General features: G+C 51.0%; 1 pseudogene; it reads right to left on the reverse strand.

Moving 5' to 3' along the window:
* Nucleotides 1–219: 219 nt before the first annotated feature.
* Nucleotides 220–17,578, reverse strand: LOC146857844 (mediator of RNA polymerase II transcription subunit 29 pseudogene; annotated as a pseudogene).
* Between the last annotated feature and the right edge of the window lie 865 nt (nt 17,579–18,443).

Below are 18,443 nucleotides of genomic sequence, written 5' to 3' on the forward strand. Positions count from 1 at the left end.
ACCAAAGATGGAGGTTCTCTCTCAGTCACTTTTATTTATGGAGACACTTTTCAGTGTTACCCAACTACACAGGGTCCCAATTTTATTTTGTTTCCCTTGGTTGAACAGGGACATTGAGGGCTCATTAATACCTCAAAAATGTCTAAGATGTGCACACTTGCTGTAGCAAGGCCCATGTCTATTCTGGCAGTCTATATCAAACGACCAAGTACCATTGCCTCACAGGCTGCCTTGGGTATGGGGCATTTTGGCAGTTATCTTTTTGGAACACTCCAGCAGGGCATTGTGAATGACTTTGGCACAGGAGATCTGAGATTTCATCATGCTGAGGTACTGAGTGCATGGTAGGTTCTCCGTCTCCACAGCATCTGGCTTGGTGGCTGTTATTACCAGGGTTGGTGAGCACTTGGAACTGTCGCAGTTCTGGAAAAGACACTTGTAAGCCAGTGTCAAGCAAAGGTCCAGCTGGTCACATAGACCGTGGAACTCCTCTAGACTTTGTTCAAATCGCTGGATAGGCCCATCTATACTCTTCTGTCCGTTATCAATATTGGTGTTCTGTATCAAATTATGAGCTGCAATCTGCATTAAATTCAGCAGACTTTCCTTCAGTTGTGGTGTAAACAGCCTGTACTTATGTACCTGGTCAAAATCTTGAAGTTGCTGCGGTTGCTGAACAGGGCTCATGGGACCACAGAAGAGGTGCTGTTGTGCCCTCAGGAGTACAGGACCCCCACTTGGACTGGATAATCAGCGCCTGCAACTTCTGCAAACCCATCTCCTCAAGTGGTCATCTGAATGCGACCAAAGCTTTAAGAAAATCAAAAATGCAATTGAGAATGCTATTGAAATGGTCTATTTTGAACCAAAACTTCAGACTGAGATTGTAGTAGATACCAGCCTAGTGTACTTAGGTACAATCCTTGCCTATCACAGTGGACACGACAACACTCAAAGGCCCATTGTGGCTTATGTGAGCTGGAGTCTGTCGCAGACCGAATCTTCTTATTCCCTAACTGGGAAAGAAAGTGTAGGTGTGGTGAGGGCTTGTCAACACTTTCATGTATTTCTATGAGAAAACACTTCACACTTGTCACTGATCACCAAACTCTACTTACCATTTTTGGGAATCCGAAAGCCAAGATGTCCCCTTGCATCGAGAGGTGAGGTTTGCAAGTATGATTACACTATTGTGCATAGACCAGGGAAAGATAAAAATCCAACTGACTACATTTTATGAGTGCCAGTACAGTGTCACAGTACAACATCAAAAGCGGCTGAGACTTATGCTAGTTTCATAGTCAAGTCAAGAATATCTGTAGCTCTTTCAAATGAGAAAATTCTTGGTGCTACAAATAGAGATAGAGATCTGTGTGTTCTTAAAGACATTTTTGCTCAGCAATCCTGAAAGAAACACAATCGACCTCTGATGACTTTGAATACCAAAACTTTAAAAATGTGAGCGGGGAACTCTGTCACACAATAAGGCAATATATTATGAGGTTCCAGAACTGACATTTCAGAGAGCCAAGTCATTGAACTAGCCAATGAGGGTCATTGTGGCATTGTCGCCACCAAGAGAGCTCTTTGAGACCGTGTGTGTTTTCCTCGCCTTGACGAAAGAGTTGAAAGAAAATTGAAGACCTGTCATTTGTGCAACTGCTTGTCTCTAACAACAATGCAGCATCCATTAGTTATGTCTGATCTCCTGAAGCAGGTGTGGGAGATGATTGCAATTGATTTCATTGGATCCCTTAACAATAGACATCATCCAATGGTAGTTGTTGATGAGTACTTACGATTTCTCCTGGTTGAAGACCTGTCGTCAACCACAAATGATGAATTAATTCTGACATCAAATGACATTTTAGCAACATGGGGTGTCCCCTCCATTCCGAACTCTGACAATGGTCCACCTTTCAACAGCTGAGAGTTTAAAGAGATTCTCACTAACATGAATGTTAAACATCAGAAAGGTACTCCTCTCTGGTCACAGGCCAACTGTCTATTCGAAAGCTTCATGGGAATCCTAAAGAGAGTAGTTTAGCGCATTGTGCTAGGAGTGATCCCAAATTGGCCCTATGTTCAGCCCTTCGTGCTTACCAATCAACTCCCCAGTCCACTACAGGTAAAAGCCTTGCAAAATTGATGTTTGCGAGCCATGAGAACGATATTGCTGCAATGGACCACTCATAGGTCGACAAATGTGGGTGAGATCCGTTCAAATGATTCTTTGCGCAGGTCCAGAATGAAGACCTATACTGATAAACGCAGATGTGCTCGGGGCATGGTTTTTAAGGAAGGAGACCGGGTCCTGGTCAAGCAAAATTGGAAAAGAATGTCTGATGCTCTGTTTGATGCAAAAACCCTGAGGGTTGTGACAGGTGAAGGACCTATGGTGACCGCTCATCATTCCGGAAAGTCCACCGCAAGAGATTTGTCGGACTTCAAGAACCTACCTCGATGTTCGTCGGCTCCAAATGTTAGACGTGAGACCTGCCCACTTGAAAGTCCAAAGAGCCCCCCTCCTACACCTACCTCTGCATCCCAGGTGCCTGAGGCAGGCCCTGCTCCACACACGACTAGGTCTGGAAGACTGGTTCAAGCACCACCACGACTCATTGAGGAACTATGATGTATATGTGTAATATTCATACTTTTTATTTAACAGAGAGGGAGATGTAGTGTTTTGTAAAGTGGGACCCTTCTGGTCCCTGATGGACTCCGTAGCAGGATGACGCAATCATTTGGGTGTGTCTGGGTGTGGTCAATATAGTTCATGACGCAAAGCATACAAGTAGTCAACTGTTGCACTCTGAAGAATAAAGACATGCACTACAGAGCTCTGTGTGTGGTGTGGTCAATTAAATGCTACTGGGCTTGGTACGATGCTAAATTCGGCACCCTCAATATTTGTAATGTGGGCCAAGGACTTCTGAGCAAAACTTTGGGCTCTGGCACTTATTGTTTGGCACACTAAGCTCTGATCTAAGTACATGGATAAAAATCAGCGGGCCCGATTCACAGAACTAACTTAAGACAAAATCTTAAACTTACTACCATTTTCGTATTCACAGAAGGTATTTACTCATTTTGGTATTCACAGAAGACACTTACTCATTTCGGTATTCACAGAAGTTAGGAGTCCTAAGTTTAGGACTCCTAAATGCCTTCTGTGAATACCGAAAGTCTTAAAATTAGGATTTTTCTCAGTTTAGGAGTCCTAAAGTTAGGACTCCTAACTTTACTACTGCTAAACTGAGAAAAATCCTAATTTTAAGACTTTCGGTATTCACAGAAGGCATTTAGGAGTCCTAAACTTAGGAGTCCTAACTATACTACCACTAAACTGAGAAAAATCCTAATTTTAAGACTTTCGGTATTCACAGAAGGCATTTAGGAGTCCTAAAGTTAGGACTCCTAACTTCTGTGAATACCGAAATGAGTAAGTGCCTTCTGTGAATACCGAAATGAGTAAGTGCCTTCTGTGAATACCAAAATGGTAGTAAGTTTAGGATTTGTCTTAAGTTAGTTCTGTGAATCGGGCCCATTAACTTTAAATGTAAATGTGAGCACAGGTATTAAGATGGAAGGGGTTTGAAGAACTACGAAATGGCAATTGCTTTCCCAATTTGTATTTTTTGTATTTGACTTTAGTGGGGCCTAACCACCCTTCTCTGGCCAAGCTAATTATCAACCTGCCCCTAGTCCTGTCCCACTGCACCACCTACTCATTGCTATCCTAATTTAGCTCCAAATTTAATAACATGCTTTTATATAGTTGCTAATGCACTACTGACATTTCTAAACACTAAAGTGTTTCTAATACCCATGTTATTTGTACTTACTTAGCTGATCTTGGATGGATGGAAGTAGGTGTTCCTGAGAGGAGGACATGTGCCTTGCAACTGACAGCAGATGGAAGTGGTCAATGCTAACTCACTGAGCCATGTTGTTGGCATGTATTAAGGCTGTCTTTATTTAGCTTGGAACTCATGTTCATAGAGAGAGCAGGAGACTGAAGACCAGGAGAAAATTGGGAAAATAGAGACACACTGGAAAAAGTGTAAAAGAGGATGAGAACAAGAAATTAAAATTGTGATAAAAAGAAAAGAATAAGTGCTAGACAGGACATAGGGGGAGATTGCAGATGACTAAATTAGCAAGGTATAGTGATAAAGGGGTTGGGTCATGGGGAAAGCAAAGAAAAGAAAGAGGAAGCAAAGGCAGAAAAAAAGGAGACAAGGGTAGAGTATGGAGATGATTTGGGAGTGAGCAGGCAGGAAAGTTAGTTAGTAAGGATTCTATTGTACTTCTTTTCCGACTTCCTAATCGCTTGTTATGAATTAAGCACACATCTCAGCTAGAAGACTTTGGCCTTGTTCACAAAGGGAAATCTACACACACAGATTTCTACACACGTAGATTTCCACATACACCTGGCTGTAAATCTCTGCCCAGAAGGTTTTTACCAATTCCAGGCAGAGATCTCCGCCCAAAGGTAAATTAATATCATTTGGGAGTATATAAAGTAGTACTACTACAGTACCTCTTTGCATTCTCAAAATTGCTCTTGTGAATATACCCCTCAGTGGCACCTTAAACTATGAATAACTGAGTAGAAGTTGCAGGAACTGTGGGGTAGTGCTTGAGGTTTTCAAGCACCTGTTTTCTGTTTATGTAGTGGCTTCCTCAGTGATACATATATATGCCCTTCTGTGAGTGTCAGTTCTGTTAATGTCATTTGTTTTAAGGTTGTGTCTTTCAGCTCAGTCCCCCTAAAGAAATGTGGCATCCACTTCTCCGTTTGTAAGGGCTAAATAACTTGTTATTATTTTTCACATGTGTAGCTCTGACTGCACATTGAGTAAATCAAGCCTAAGTGTGTCGCACAGTATCCGCGTTCCACTCCCGACCCCCTAACAGCTTGGGAGACAGCAAGAAGTGAGATACTTGGTTATACGAATTGAATGCAGTAGTACGTAAGGGCCCAGAAAAGCAGTGTTAAAGACTGGTGCTCAACAGAGGTATTCTCTGTAACCACATTCGGAGAGAGGGGAGCGGCACAGACCACTTCTGTTGTGTGAAAAAGGCTTATTGAAACTGGTGCACATCACAAACTTGCCCTGGGCCTTCTGCCTTACAAAACTAAAGCCTTGCTATACATCAAATGAACTATCCAATCTCCTACCCCCACGATTACTGTCCCCCGACAAACCCCAACCCGCAACTACCTCATTTGCATTACACCGCATTTCAACATTTTTCAACTTTAACTTACCCTACAGCCTATGACTGCATGTATCAACCTTTAAGCAACCAAACTTCCTATACTTAGCCTTGAACTTCCTGCCTACCCTCCCTTTCCAAGTGGTTCAACCACTGGCAACACCAACCAAATGTCTGTAAACGTATGCAAGCTTCCCAGGCCACCACAAGCACCTGTCTCAAGCAACAGCTATACATGAATTCCTATACTTTACTTTATTCGATCAAAAATATGATCATTCACATCATAAAAAACAGTACATCAGAATAAAAACAGTTAAAATTGCATTAAAAAAATGTTCATTGCGATATCCATTAAGAAGCAGACTTATAAATCTTCCTAAAAAAACACAATGAGCAGAATCAATCATAAAAACAGGTTGAGCTAAATAGACACAACAATGTTCAGAGACTGGTTAACACATTTTGACCTCTTCCACCAGGCAAACAGCAAAAATCTCGAAATAGCAAACACTAGCCAGCTTGTAGTATCTGATTTAAAGATGTGTGGGGCTTCCAAAGGACACCTAAAAGAAAGCATACGACAGACAGGAGCTATCCACGTTTTTCTAAAATCAGCATAGCAGGGACAACAAAAGAGAAAATTCTCAAGTGTCTCGGGAGCAGTGTGACAAGAGGGGCACAATGAATTAACCGACACATTTCCCCAGCTACTTCTCCTTGCATTTAAAGGAATGGTTCCATATCTAAATTGGTTATACAGTGCTCGTGCCCCGGGTGGTTCGATATCGTCCAGGAAAGTTTTGAGACCAAAACTACCTTCAACATTTAAGAACCTCGCAGTTAAAGTGCCATGTGCAGTGTGTTCAATGCTTTCCAAGACCATCAGTCCCCAGAACCTCTTTTTAACAAGGGGACCATAGATTTAGTAATGGTCCCAGGTCCCTCCCAGAGCTGCCCCAACCCTATTTTTAAAACCCAAGCCTTGATCTTGTTGAACCACTTGATTCGACCTGTTTGCTTGTGCAGGGCAATCAGCTCGACCATGGCTTCCTTCAACGGGACCTGAGTGTTGCTTGTCCGTACCCTTATCCAGAGCAAAAGTGCCCTAAGAATGACAAAGTGTTCTATAGGTTTTAGACCAAGATCTAGTCTTAGCGGCAGGAGAGGTGGATTCACTGGCAGGTTCATGATGGCTCTAATAAATGTATTTTTCGGCAAGGGTTAGGTCCGTCAGATTTTCCAACACCCATAGCTCGGCCCCATATAGGGCCGCTCCTAGAACTTTTGCCCTATGAAGTTCTAGGATAGGTGAAATTAGCCGGTAGGGGGAAGCCCTAGCCCTACGTACTATGGCACAATCTACATGCTGGAGGGTCAAAGTACTCTTTTCCAGCTGCGGATTCCATACCAGCCTATTGCTGATGCGAACTCCCAAGTAATCGAAGGACTTGACTTGCTCCAATATTTGCGTGCCCAGCACGAGTTTGCCCTGGTTGGATTTGTAGGGATTAAAATACATATATTTAGTTTTGGAGCAGTTTATTTCTAAGCCCTTTTCTTTGCAGACTTTAGCAAATTTATTTATGAGGTTTTGAATTCCTCAAGGTGGTCTAGCAATAAGCAGTGTGTCGTTTGCGAAAAGCAGACAAGGCACTGCGCTGCCTGCCAGTTTCGGGGGTCATCACCACAATTATAGAGTTCACCAATTAGACCATCAATGTAGAGGGTAAATAATGTAGGGGCAAGGAAGCAACCTTGGCACACACCTTTCCGGACCAATATGTCATTGGTCAGGCTGCCATCGGAGTTCCACCTGACCTTGGCATAGGTGTCATTCACTCAATGCCAACCAAAGTTGGGACCGATCTATAGAGTCAAAGGCCGTTTTTAGGTCCACACCTCATATAAGTGTCCTCATCTGATGGTAACTTCCTTCTATATTAAAAGGAGGAATCTAAAGACTTGATCAGTGGTGCTTGTGGAAACCCTAAATCCTGCCTGTAAGTCAGATAAAACATTATTTTCCTCAATCCAATTGTGGATTCTGGTCAAAATGATTTTACAAAATTTTTGGGGGGAAACATCTATTAAGCTGATGGGCCTATAGTTTCCCGGCGACCCTTTGTCACCCTTTTTGTGGATGGGAATAATTTCGGCGCCCCGCCAGGTTTCCGGAATAGCTCCCCCAAATAAGATGGTGTTAAAGACTTTTCGGAGCAGAGGGCCCCATATAATGGGTTCAGCTTTATACACATCTCCCAGGAGCTTATCTAGGCCCGGGGCTATCCCGCTCTGCAACAAATTAATGGCCAAATGGTTTTGTCTACTGTTATGTTGTCTCCATCAGATGTTTCAAAGTCCTGAAGATTCATATTTGTGCCTGGATCGTATAGGAGCCCCTGACATGAATTCCTCTGGCGCACCTGTCTCGATAATTAGACCAAACAGAAGAAAGGCAATTAACCACAGAGAGCAAAAGCTATTTATTGGGGATGGGCGGGTGGGGGAAAACACCTAAAACCCTCTGCCACCATCCCCCCAGGTCACCTGTACTTAAAATGGTGGCAGGGAGCCCAATTACCTCACCAATATAAGCGTGGCTATTTTGGGCTCACAAATGACATAGTTGGATTGCTCCACTCTCCCAAAAAGGGGCAGACCTCCCGGTGTTTGGATGCCCCATTATGCCCCAGGCCCAAGAGAAAAGGCCTTAGGTCACGTTTATAGTTGCTTAGGTATGCCGCAGGTGACTAGATGCTCAAGGCCCCTCACAATATTTGCTTGGAAGCCACATCGTTTTGCAGTACGTCACTGCCTGCTGCCAGAACAGGCTGGCAGCTGGAATGCTTAAGGAACTTCTCCACATAGAGGACGCAACTGAAGGGCATCTGTCCCGGACAATGACAAGAGGGATATCCCTGGGGGACGGAAGGCGAGTGACATTTCCAGGCCTTTAGTGACGGAGGAGATCCTCCCGTGACGGCAGGCCTGGCTGGGCCCTGAAGGCGAGCGGCCTCCCCGCTGCTATCTTGGGAGAGCGCCTGGCGCGTTTCTCGGAAAGCCCCCGCTTAATTAAAGGGATTTCATATCTGGGGCTGCGTTCGGAGAGGGTGGGAGGGTCTCCTGTCAGCCTCTCTCCAAGTGTTTTCAATCTCCTAGTAAGAAGCGAGGGGCTCCGGATGAGTCATGCGCGCGCTATGTGGTTCTCATCGTGTAATCAGGGCAGGGGGGATCCTGGAATAATGAACAGCGGCACCGGGAGGGGCCGGGGAGCCCCAGCCGTCCTGGAGGTGTGGGGTGGGGCGAAGCACCTATTCTTGACAGCCTGATTGCAGCTCTTCCAAGCCCTTTTATCTTCCCTCTGCTGTAACTCCCACCCACCTATCAACAGCTCCCAGCACCCCTCCCTCCACGCCCCCCGCTGCTTGCACAGCGCATCCGGCTGACAGGCCCTCCGCAAACGGAGCTGAGCTAATGTGTTTAATGGCATCTCTGCCTGTCCCGCTAACTGTCAAGGGAGCTTAAGCGCGCTGTATGTACCGGGGGCTGGAAAAGTGGCTCTCAACTACAGGGAAGCGTGGGGCCTGCTCTGAAGACAGACTCCCCACCCAGAATGTGCTAACCTGCTGCCTCCTCCTAGAGCGCCCTATCCTGCACAAACACAACTCGAGGCCATGCTCTTTACAGCTCCCTGTGCAAGCCAATGCTTGCTTAACTGCTGTTGGTTGCACTCGGCGCCCTAACCCAGACAATGAAAACCGGATGCATGGGTTCACACCCCCATCCCTTACTACGCCGGACAACGTCAACATGGCACCTGTCTTTAACGCTCTACACATACTTAAAACAAGCCCTGGAATAGCCAATAGGTCTCGCCTTTGGGACCTTATAAGTGTTTAGCCATGCAGCACATCAGGCGGGCAACTAGAGCAAATTTCGGGGGGGGCTGAAAAAGATTTCTGGGTGGCTAAGTCTTCCAGCCATAGGCAGAATGGCTGTAAGAAGAGGTGAAAACACAACAAAAGCCTCATTAACGAGTAAATGGTCTTTTAAAGACCCGTGAAGTACTCGGGTGCGGCTGCAATTAGACGGACGCCAGCCCGTGAAGCTGTCTCAGCCGGGCTGACACACATGACGGGGGGGGGGGGCTGAAGCCCGGTGAGCCCAATGGGTGTTGCGCGCCTGCAGCACATTATCACCCACCAGGCGATTTCTGTAATGGAACTAGTACTTATGTAAAGTGCTTTGATACCTTCATCATACGCAGATGTACAGTAAATCATACAAGTGTTTAAATCAATGTACAGGAATGTTAAATAAAACAAAACAGGTTATAAGGTATATATGTTATGTTAGAGTGATTTATAGAGCGCACGATTACCCAAAGGTGTCCTGGCGCTAAAACACTTCTCTCAAAACAAGGCCAGGCCAAGCGGGATTATTTATCAAAAAGCCAGGTCTTCAGGTCTTTTCTGAAGCTTAGCAGATTCTTTGCATTTTTCAGATGGAATGAGAGCTCATTCCAGGCCTTTGCGGCACAGAAGGTAAAACTTCGACCACCCCAGTGGGCTTTTTTTTTATTGGCGGAACAGCGATCAGTTTTGCTTCAGAAGAACGAAGCATGCGCATAGGTTTGTACCATTGGAATTGGCTTTTGAGGTGGTCCGATCCTTCTCCATGCAATGCCTTGAACACTATACATAGTGATTTGAAGTGAACCCGATTTCTGACCGGGAGCCAGTGCAGTTTTTTTATCACACTGGAGATCGAGGCAAATTTTGGGGTACCAGTGAGGAGTCTAGCTGCGGCATTTTGGAGCATCTGGAGCTTGTGCAACAGCTTTTGTTGGATGTTCAAATATAAACTGTTGGAAGGCGTTCCCCGGGGAGGCTGCGGAATGTGTTCCCGACCACCCGGAGGCCCACCTTACCAAGAGTTAGGCCGAGCAAGAGCAGGGAGGCCCTTCCTGGAAGGGTCTCGCACCTAGGATCGCACACGCTGCGCTTACTCTCTCTTCGGATAGAGGGACACCACACAGTAAGTCGTTATAAGACAATATGCTTTTATCGGTAGTTGTCAGGGATCTTTATGATCCGGCAGGCAGATGCAGAATTAATGCCACAACTCGATCTCGTGAGGAGGGAAAGGGGTAGCAGGACAGTCTTTGAATTAGTGTCTCTGCGAGGTATCCGGCGCACAGCTCTCAATCCTCGAGCTGAGGGGATGTTGTTTCTCTTGGCAATCTCTGCCGATTCTCTTGGAGGAGCGGGCCGCGAGTCACTCAGCAGGCACCGGAGGGTCGTAGTTCAGGGAGCCGCGACGGCGTCAGCAGGGCTCAGATGGTTCAGAATTCGGGGAGCCGCGACAGCGTCAGCAGGGCTCAGATGGTTCAGAGTTCGGGGAGCCGCGACAGCGTCCGCAGGGCTCAGGTGGTTCAGAGTTCGGGTAGCGTTCTTCTGTTCGGTGAGCGATCGAGCCGCGACCAGGTCAGCAGGCTCTCGTCAGTCCAGGTCTTCTCTGCTCCCGTCCTTTCCGCACCCCTTGTTATACTCCCCCTCCTCTTTGAAGTCCGGAGTCCTCGCGGAGAGGGGTCTGGTGCCTGGGGGGCGGTGTGACGGGGTTTCCTGTCGCTCGGCCCTTTGATCTGTTCAGGTGGGTCTGGGAGGGACTCCAGACACCCAGCAGGCGAGGCGCCCGCTCACCGGGGGCCTGGTGGTCGATCGAAACCTCCCTCGGGGGAGAGACCAGAGGTGTGACAGGGTCGGCGCCTCTCGGTCTGGTTTGGGGTGGGGGTTTCGTTCTCCCTCGGCCGGGCATGCGTGTTGGGGATCTGGTCGGCCCTCGGGATGTTGGCCCACGGGAGCCGGAAGGCCGTGTCCACGAGGTTCGGCGTGGTTGTAGGGTAACTTGCTGGTCGGGAGGGCCCACGCCACGAGGCCGGTCTCACACGTGCCCCCCCCCAGCTGAAAGGCGGGGAGAACTACCCATCCACTTGGGGGTTCTCCTCGCTGAAGCGGAAGAATCGGGACAGGCCGTCCGCGTTGGCGTGGTCCGTCCCGGGGCGATGTTCCACCGTGAAATCCATCCCTTGGAGGGAGATGGACCAGCGTAGCAACTTGGGGTTTTCCCCTCGCATCTGCATCAGCCACCGCAAGGGGCGGTGATCCGTTTGTACTCGGAAGTGGGTTCCGAACAGGTAGGGTCGTAGCTTTTTGAGGGCCCAGACTACTGCGAAGGTCTCCCTCTCAATGGTGCTCCACCGCTGTTCCCGGGGCAGCAACCTTCGGCTGATGAAGGCTATGGGCCGATCTATGCCCTTGTCGTCGAACTGGGAGAGGACTGCCCCGATGCCGTGTTCCGAGGCGTCCGTCTGGACCACAAACTCCTGGGCGTAGTCGGGTGCTTTGAGCACTGGAGCTGCGCACATGGCGGCCTTGAGGGTGTCGAACGCCTTCTGGCAGGAGGGAGTCCAGTGTACTTTCTTGGGGTGTTTTTTGGAGGTTAGTTCGGTGAGGGGGCCTGCGATGCTGCCATAGTTCTTGATAAACCTTCGGTAGTAGCCGGTGAGGCCCAGGAAGGCCCGGACTTCCGTTTGGGTTGCGGGGGGTTCCCAGGACAGGATGGCGTCGATCTTCGGCTGGAGGGGGGCGACCTGCCCACTTCCCACCTGGTGCCCCAGATAGGTTACGGAGCCGTGCCCAATTTGGCATTTGCTGGCTTTGATGGTGAGGCCGGCCCGGCGCAGAGCCAGCAGGACTTGACGGAGGTGCTGGAGGTGCTCGGTCCATTGGGAGCTGAAGACTGCTATGTCGTCGAGGTATGCTGCGCTGAACCCCTCTAGTCCGGACAGGACCCTGTTCACCAGCCGCTGGAAGGTGGCCGGGGCATTCTTCATTCCAAACGGCATCACCCTAAAGCAGTAGTGCTCATCCGGGGTGGAGAAGGCGGAGCGCTCCTTGGCTCCCTCGGTGAGGGCAATCTGCCAGTATCCACTAGTCAGGTCGAAGGTGCTGAGGTAGCGAGCGGCCCCAAGGCGGTCAATGAGCTCGTCGGCACGGGGGATAGGGTGAGCGTCCGCTCGGGTGACCGCATTGAGTCCTCGGTAGTCCACGCAAAACCTCAGCTCGGGGGCAACACCCGGGGTAGTTGCTTTCGGAACCAGGACTACCGGGCTGGCCCAGGGGCTGTCGGAGAGTTCAATCACCCCGAGGGCTAGCATCTTCGCCACCACGGTCTGGATGCAGGTTCGGACCCGATCAGGGACCCGGTAGGCCCGATGTCTCACTGGCGGGCTGCCGCCGGTGTTCACGTCGTGGACACACCAGTTGGTGACCCCAGGGGTCAGGGAGAAGAGGTCCGCGAACTGCCCTAGTAGCTGGCGGCAGTCGTCGGACTGTTGGGCTGTGAGGGCGGTTGACAGTTTCACTCCCTCCACGGACCCATCGGTCTCTTTCGCCCCCAGGGGGTCTGGAAGGGGCTCGGTGTCTTCTTCGGCCCCATCGTCGGTGGCCAGGAGTAAACTCAATTCTGTCCGTACAAAGTGAGGTTTGAGGCGGTTCACGTGGAGGACCCGGAGGGGGTTCCGCGGGGACTGTACATCGACGAGATAGGTGACTTGGCTCTTCCGCTCGACCACCTTGAAGGGTCCAGTCCATTTATCTTGGAGGGCGCAGGGTCTCACCGGGGCCATGACCCAGACTTGTTGGCCCGGCTGAAACTCGACCAGCGTAGCATTCTGGTCATACCAGCGCTTCATTTCTTCCTGACTAGCCTCGAGGTTCGCTTCTGCGAGTTCGCTGAATTTCCGGGTCTGGTTGCGGAGCGCCAAGATGTATCGGAACACATCCGGAGGGGTCCCCCGGGGGGTTGTGTCCCACCCCTCCTTGACCATGCTCAGGGGTCCCCAGACGGGGTGTCCATATAGTAGTTCAAATGGGCTGAATCCCAGGGATTTTTGGGGAACCTCCCGGTAGGCGAACAGGAGGCAGGGGAGGAGGACGTCCCACCTCCGGCGTAGGGGTTCCTCGAGGCCCATGATCATCCCTTTCAGTGTTTTGTTAAAGCGCTCGACTAGGCCGTTTCCTTGGGGGTGGTACAGGGTGGTGAATTTGCACGATACTCCGCACTGCTGCCAGAGGGACTTCATATATCGGGAGATAAAGTTCGTACCCCGGTCACTCACGACTTCGCGGGGGAACCCCATGCGGGAGAAGATCCCCATCAAGGCCCGGCCCACCACGGGGGCTGTCACGGTGCGGAGAGGGATGGCTTCGGGGTAACGGGTGGCATGATCCACCAGGACGAGGATGAACCGGTGGCCCTGGGCGGTCTTGGGGTCCAGTGGTCCTACAATGTCGATTCCTACCCGCTCAAAAGGGGTACTGACGACGGGGAAGGGTTGGAGCGGAGCCTTGCGCTTGCCCCCACTCTTTCCGCTGGCCTGGCACGTGGGGCAGGACTTGCAGTGGGCCTCCACATTTGCTTGCATCTTGGGCCAATAGAAGTGGGTGACGAGTCGTTGGTAGGTCTTATCTTGGCCTAAGTGTCCGGCCAGGGGTACATCATGGGCCAGGCCCAGGAGAAGACTTCGGAAGCGTAGGGGTACCACTAGTACTCGGGCCGATCCCAACTCGGCCGACTTCTGTTCGCTGTACAGCAGTCTGTTCTCCCAGTATACCCAGTGGGTGCCAGTCCGGTCGCCTGCTGCTTGGGCCTCGGCCTGTTGTCGGGGTCCAATGAGGGACGGGCAGGTGGATTGTTCTTGGCAGAACTCTTCACGGGAGGGGCCCCCTTCGCAGGGCCACGGGGCCAGTTCTGGCAAGTCCCCGAGTTTGGTCAGGGTTTCGGGGTCGGAAGGCACTGATCCTTCGTCGGGAGCGGTTGGTTCGTCCAGAAGGGGGTCGTTGGCCTCTGGTGGTGTATTCTGGATCTCGGGGATGGTGGCGGTGCTCAGTGGCATGGCCTCTCCCCCCTCGGAGGAAGGCGCCCTGAGAGTCATCGAGCGCGTGGTGGCGCATACCCACTCGGGTAGGCCCATCATCTCGAGGTGGGCCAATTGTTCCACTTGTCCCCACGGGGAGTTCTCAAGGTCGTTGCCCAGGAGGCAGTCCACGGGCTGGGAGGTTCGGACCGCTACCTTTAACTTGCCGGTGACTCCCCCCCATTCGAAGGGGACTAGGGCCATCCGGCAGAGGCTCTCGGAATTGTCTGATGATATGACGGGGCAAAAGGCGTCAGGCAGGATCTGATCTTCGGAAATCAGGTGACAATGAACCGCCGTGACACTCGCCCCCGTGTCCCGGAGCCCCTCGATGCGGTGACCGTTAGCTGCTGTCGGTACTTCTTCGTGTTGGCGGGCAGGGACGTTCCGGGGACCATCTCCCGGTCCCCTAGGCAGACCAAGGCCATGGCGGCTGGTTCCCATTCTTCGGAGTCTTCCATCTCTTCCCCCAGGGCTACAGAGGCCATCTGTCGAGCCGGCGGGGTTGTTGTGGCGGTCCGCTGGTACAGGGGACACTGAGGGTCACTGGCATAGTGTCCGGTCTGTTGGCAGCGGAAACAGGTGATCCTCACTCGGGGCCCCGGCCTCCCTGGTGGCCCGGTGCTGGCCGGATGTGGAGCTGGAAAGGGCGGAGATTGTCCTCTGGGAGGGCTGAGCGGGGATCCCCCCGGGAGCTCCCTTTGCCGGCCTTGATTCCCTCCGCCCCTCTGGCGGGGGGGTCCCTGACTGTGGCGACCGTAGTCTCCCACGGGGCCCCGGGAGGCCTGGGTGTTCACCCACCGGTCAGCCTCGACGGCCAGTTTTCGAGGGTCTGTGAGTTTGCTGTCCAGGAGGTGCTGGCGCAGCTCTACGAAGCAATTAGCGGCCAAGTGTTCCCATGCGATTAGGTCGAACAGCTCCTCAAAGGTGGAGACCTTGCTGCCCTTGATCCATCCATCCAAGGCCCGGCTGTAAAAGTTCACGTACTCCACCCAGGTGGTACCGGGTATCTTTTTGCAGTCTCTAAACCGTTGCCGGTACATTTCAGGGGTGAGCCCATATCTGGCTACCAGGGCCTCTTTCATGTGACTGTAGGAGTTCATCACCGTGGAGGGCAGGTCCAGCAGGGTATCTCTCCCCTCGCTCAGGAACCGGCCCCACAGCCCAGCCCCCCAGTCTTTCTGCGGGACTCGGTGGGAGGTCATGGCGACTTCGTAGGCCTTGAACCATTGCTGAATGTCGTCGTTCTTATAGTATTCTTTCACCACATCTTTGGGGATGTGGACCTTTGGTTCCACGGTGGAGGAGATGGGTTGGGTTTCCGAGGGTCGGGCCTCCGCCTTCTTAGCCTTGAGCTCGATTTCTTTTAGGCTACGTTCGTGCTCTAGTTGGAGTTTCTTTTCTTCGTGTTCTCTCTGTCATTTCTTTTCCTCTAGTTCTCCTTGTAGGCGTAACTGTTCCACCGCCAGTTTTTTTTCCGCCAGTTTTATCTCTCCTTCGATTTTTAATTTTGCTAGTTCCAGTTCGTGGTTGCGACCTCTTTCTCGGTCCGCTAGTTCCTCTGGGGATAGGCCCCCCTCGGGGGCGCCGTTCCTCCCCGGGGTGCTTCGTGGTTCGTTGGGAGGCTCTCTTTCTGTTTGTGTCCGGGGAGTTCCTGCCTCGATCCAGGTTTTTAATGCCCCCTGAAAGTCCTCTTTCGTGCTTAGTCCGGTGGTAGCGATTCCAAAGTCTTTGCAAAATTGTTTCAGTTCTCGGTGCGTATAAGATTCTAACTGGTCCTTTTGAAATGCCGTGCTCGGGTTGGTGCCTGCGGCACCTAGGGAAGTTTCTCCTTCCATTTCTTCTTGGTAGTGCGTAAGCCGTCTACTGCACGATCTCTAGGTGTTGGCTCGTATCCCGTCGCCTGCCATCAAATGTTGGAAGGCGTTCCCCGGGGAGGCTGCGGAATGTGTTCCCGACTACCCGGAGGCCCACCTTACCCAGAGTTAGGCCGAGCAAGAGCAGGGAGGCCCTTCCTGGAAGGGTCTCGCACCTAGGATCGCACACGCTGCGCTTACTCTCTCTTCGGATAGAGGGACACCACACAGTAAGTCGTTATAAGACAATATGCTTTTATCGGTTGTTGTCAGGGATCTTTATGATCCGGCAGGCAGATGCAGAATTAATGCCACAAGCGGCAGCGATCTCGTGAGGAGGAAAAGGGGTAGCGGGACAGTCTTTGAATTAGTGTCTCTGCGAGGTATCCGGCGCACAGCTCTCAATCCTCGAACTGAGGGGATGTTGTTTCTCTTGGCAATCTTTGCCGATTCTCTTGGAGGAGCGGGCCGCGAGTCACTCAGCAGGCACCGGAGGGTCGTAGTTCAGGGAGCCGCGACGGCGTCAGCAGGGCTCAGATAGTTCAGAATTCGGGGAGCCGCGACGGCGTCAGCAGGGCTCAGATGGTTCAGAATTCGGGGAGCCGCGACAGCGTCAGCAGGGCTCAGATGGTTCAGAGTTCGGGGAGCCGCGACAGCGTCCGCAGGGCTCAGGTGGTTCAGAGTTCGGGTAGCGTTCTTCTGTTCGGTGAGCGATCAAGCCGCGACCAGGTCAGCAGGCTCTCGTCAGTCCAGGTCTTCTCTGCTCCCGTCCTTTCCGCACCCCTTGTTATACTCCCCCTCCTCTTTGAAGTCCGGAGTCCTCGCGGAGAGGGGTCTGGTGCCTGGGGGGCGGTATGACGGGGTTTCCTGTCGCTTGGCCCTTTGATCTGTTCAGGTGGGTCTGGGAGGGACTCCAGACAACCAGCAGGCGAGGCGCCCGCTCACCGGGGGCCTGGTGGTCCATCGAAACCTCCCTCGGGGGAGAGACCAGAGGTGTGACAGGGTCGGCGCCTCTCGGTCTGGTTTGGGGTGGGGGTTTCGTTCTCCCTCGGCCGGGCATGCGTGTTGGGGATCTGGTCGGCCCTCGGGATGTTGGCCCACGGGAGCCGGAAGGCCGTGTCCACGAGGTTCGGCGTGGTTGTAGGGTAACTTGCTGGTCGGGAGGGCCCACGCCACGAGGCCGGTCTCACATAAACTGTTGCAATAGTCCAGTCTTGATAGCACCAAGGCCGTGACCACTGTTTTGCGACCGTCCAGCGGACAGAGGTTTAATACTTTTCTCACTATTCTTAGAGCGTACCTTGTTTTAGAAACAACCGCATTAACCTGAGCTTCCATAGAGAGTTTTTCATCTAACAGTATCCCCAAGTTTTTTACTTTTTTTGCTGGAATGGGCAGAGACCCCACTGAAAACGGCCACCATGAAGGGGTCCAAAAACTGGGGTTGTTTCCAAACAACATCAACTCGGTTTTATCCGAGTTCAGCCTCAGGCAGTTACCTGCCATCCATCGTCCGACTTTTTCCATGCACGACTGGAAACGGCTGTCCAGCTCGGTTTCTTTACCAGGTAATAGTGCTACCACAATTTGTGTATCGTCTGCATACGAGGTGATCCCAAACCCGAACGCCCTAATGGATGGTGCCAAGGATGAAACATATACATTAAAAAGAGTCGGGCTTAGGGAGGACCCCTGCGGGATGCCACATGGCAGTGAGAAAGGTTTTGATTGAGATTTCCCCAATGCTACTATCTGACTTCTATCAGTTAGAAAAGAATTCAGCAACTCCCAGGCTTTGCCGATTACACCACATTGTTTTAAACGGTCCATCAACCTCCCATGATGGACAGTATCAAATGCGGCTGAAAGATCTAACAGGATCAGGGCTGCTCTGCCTCCCTGATCCAGGGCAGAACTGATCTCCTCTGTGGCTTTTATCAAGGCCGACTCATTACTATATCCCTCTCTAAAACCATGTTGGGAAGAGTCCAGCACTTGTGCATTCTTCAGGAATTAACTGAGTTGACTATTCATGGCCTTTTCCACAATCTTCGCGGGAAGAGGAAGGCGGGAGATTGGCCAGAAGTTGTTGAGATCAAGTGGGTCAAGGCTGGGCTTTTTTAAAAGAGGTAGAATGGAAGCCATTTTCCAAAGTTTAGGAAAAAGTCCATATTCATACATACCGTTAAAAATAGCGGTAAGACAGCATGCAATGGGGACAGGGGCCATTTTAATAATTTTCAAAGGGCATGGGTCCAGTGGTGAACCTAATTTTGCACCAGTTAGCAGGTTCAAGGTATCCTGCACCGTCATAGGATTAAAATCCTTCATTGTCACCACTGGAAAATTTGTGTGTTCCAAATCAATATCTTCTG

The sequence above is a fragment of the Triturus cristatus genome, chromosome 3_2 (genome assembly GCF_964204655.1).
Source record: "Triturus cristatus chromosome 3_2, aTriCri1.1, whole genome shotgun sequence".
NCBI lineage: Eukaryota > Metazoa > Chordata > Amphibia > Caudata > Salamandridae > Triturus > Triturus cristatus.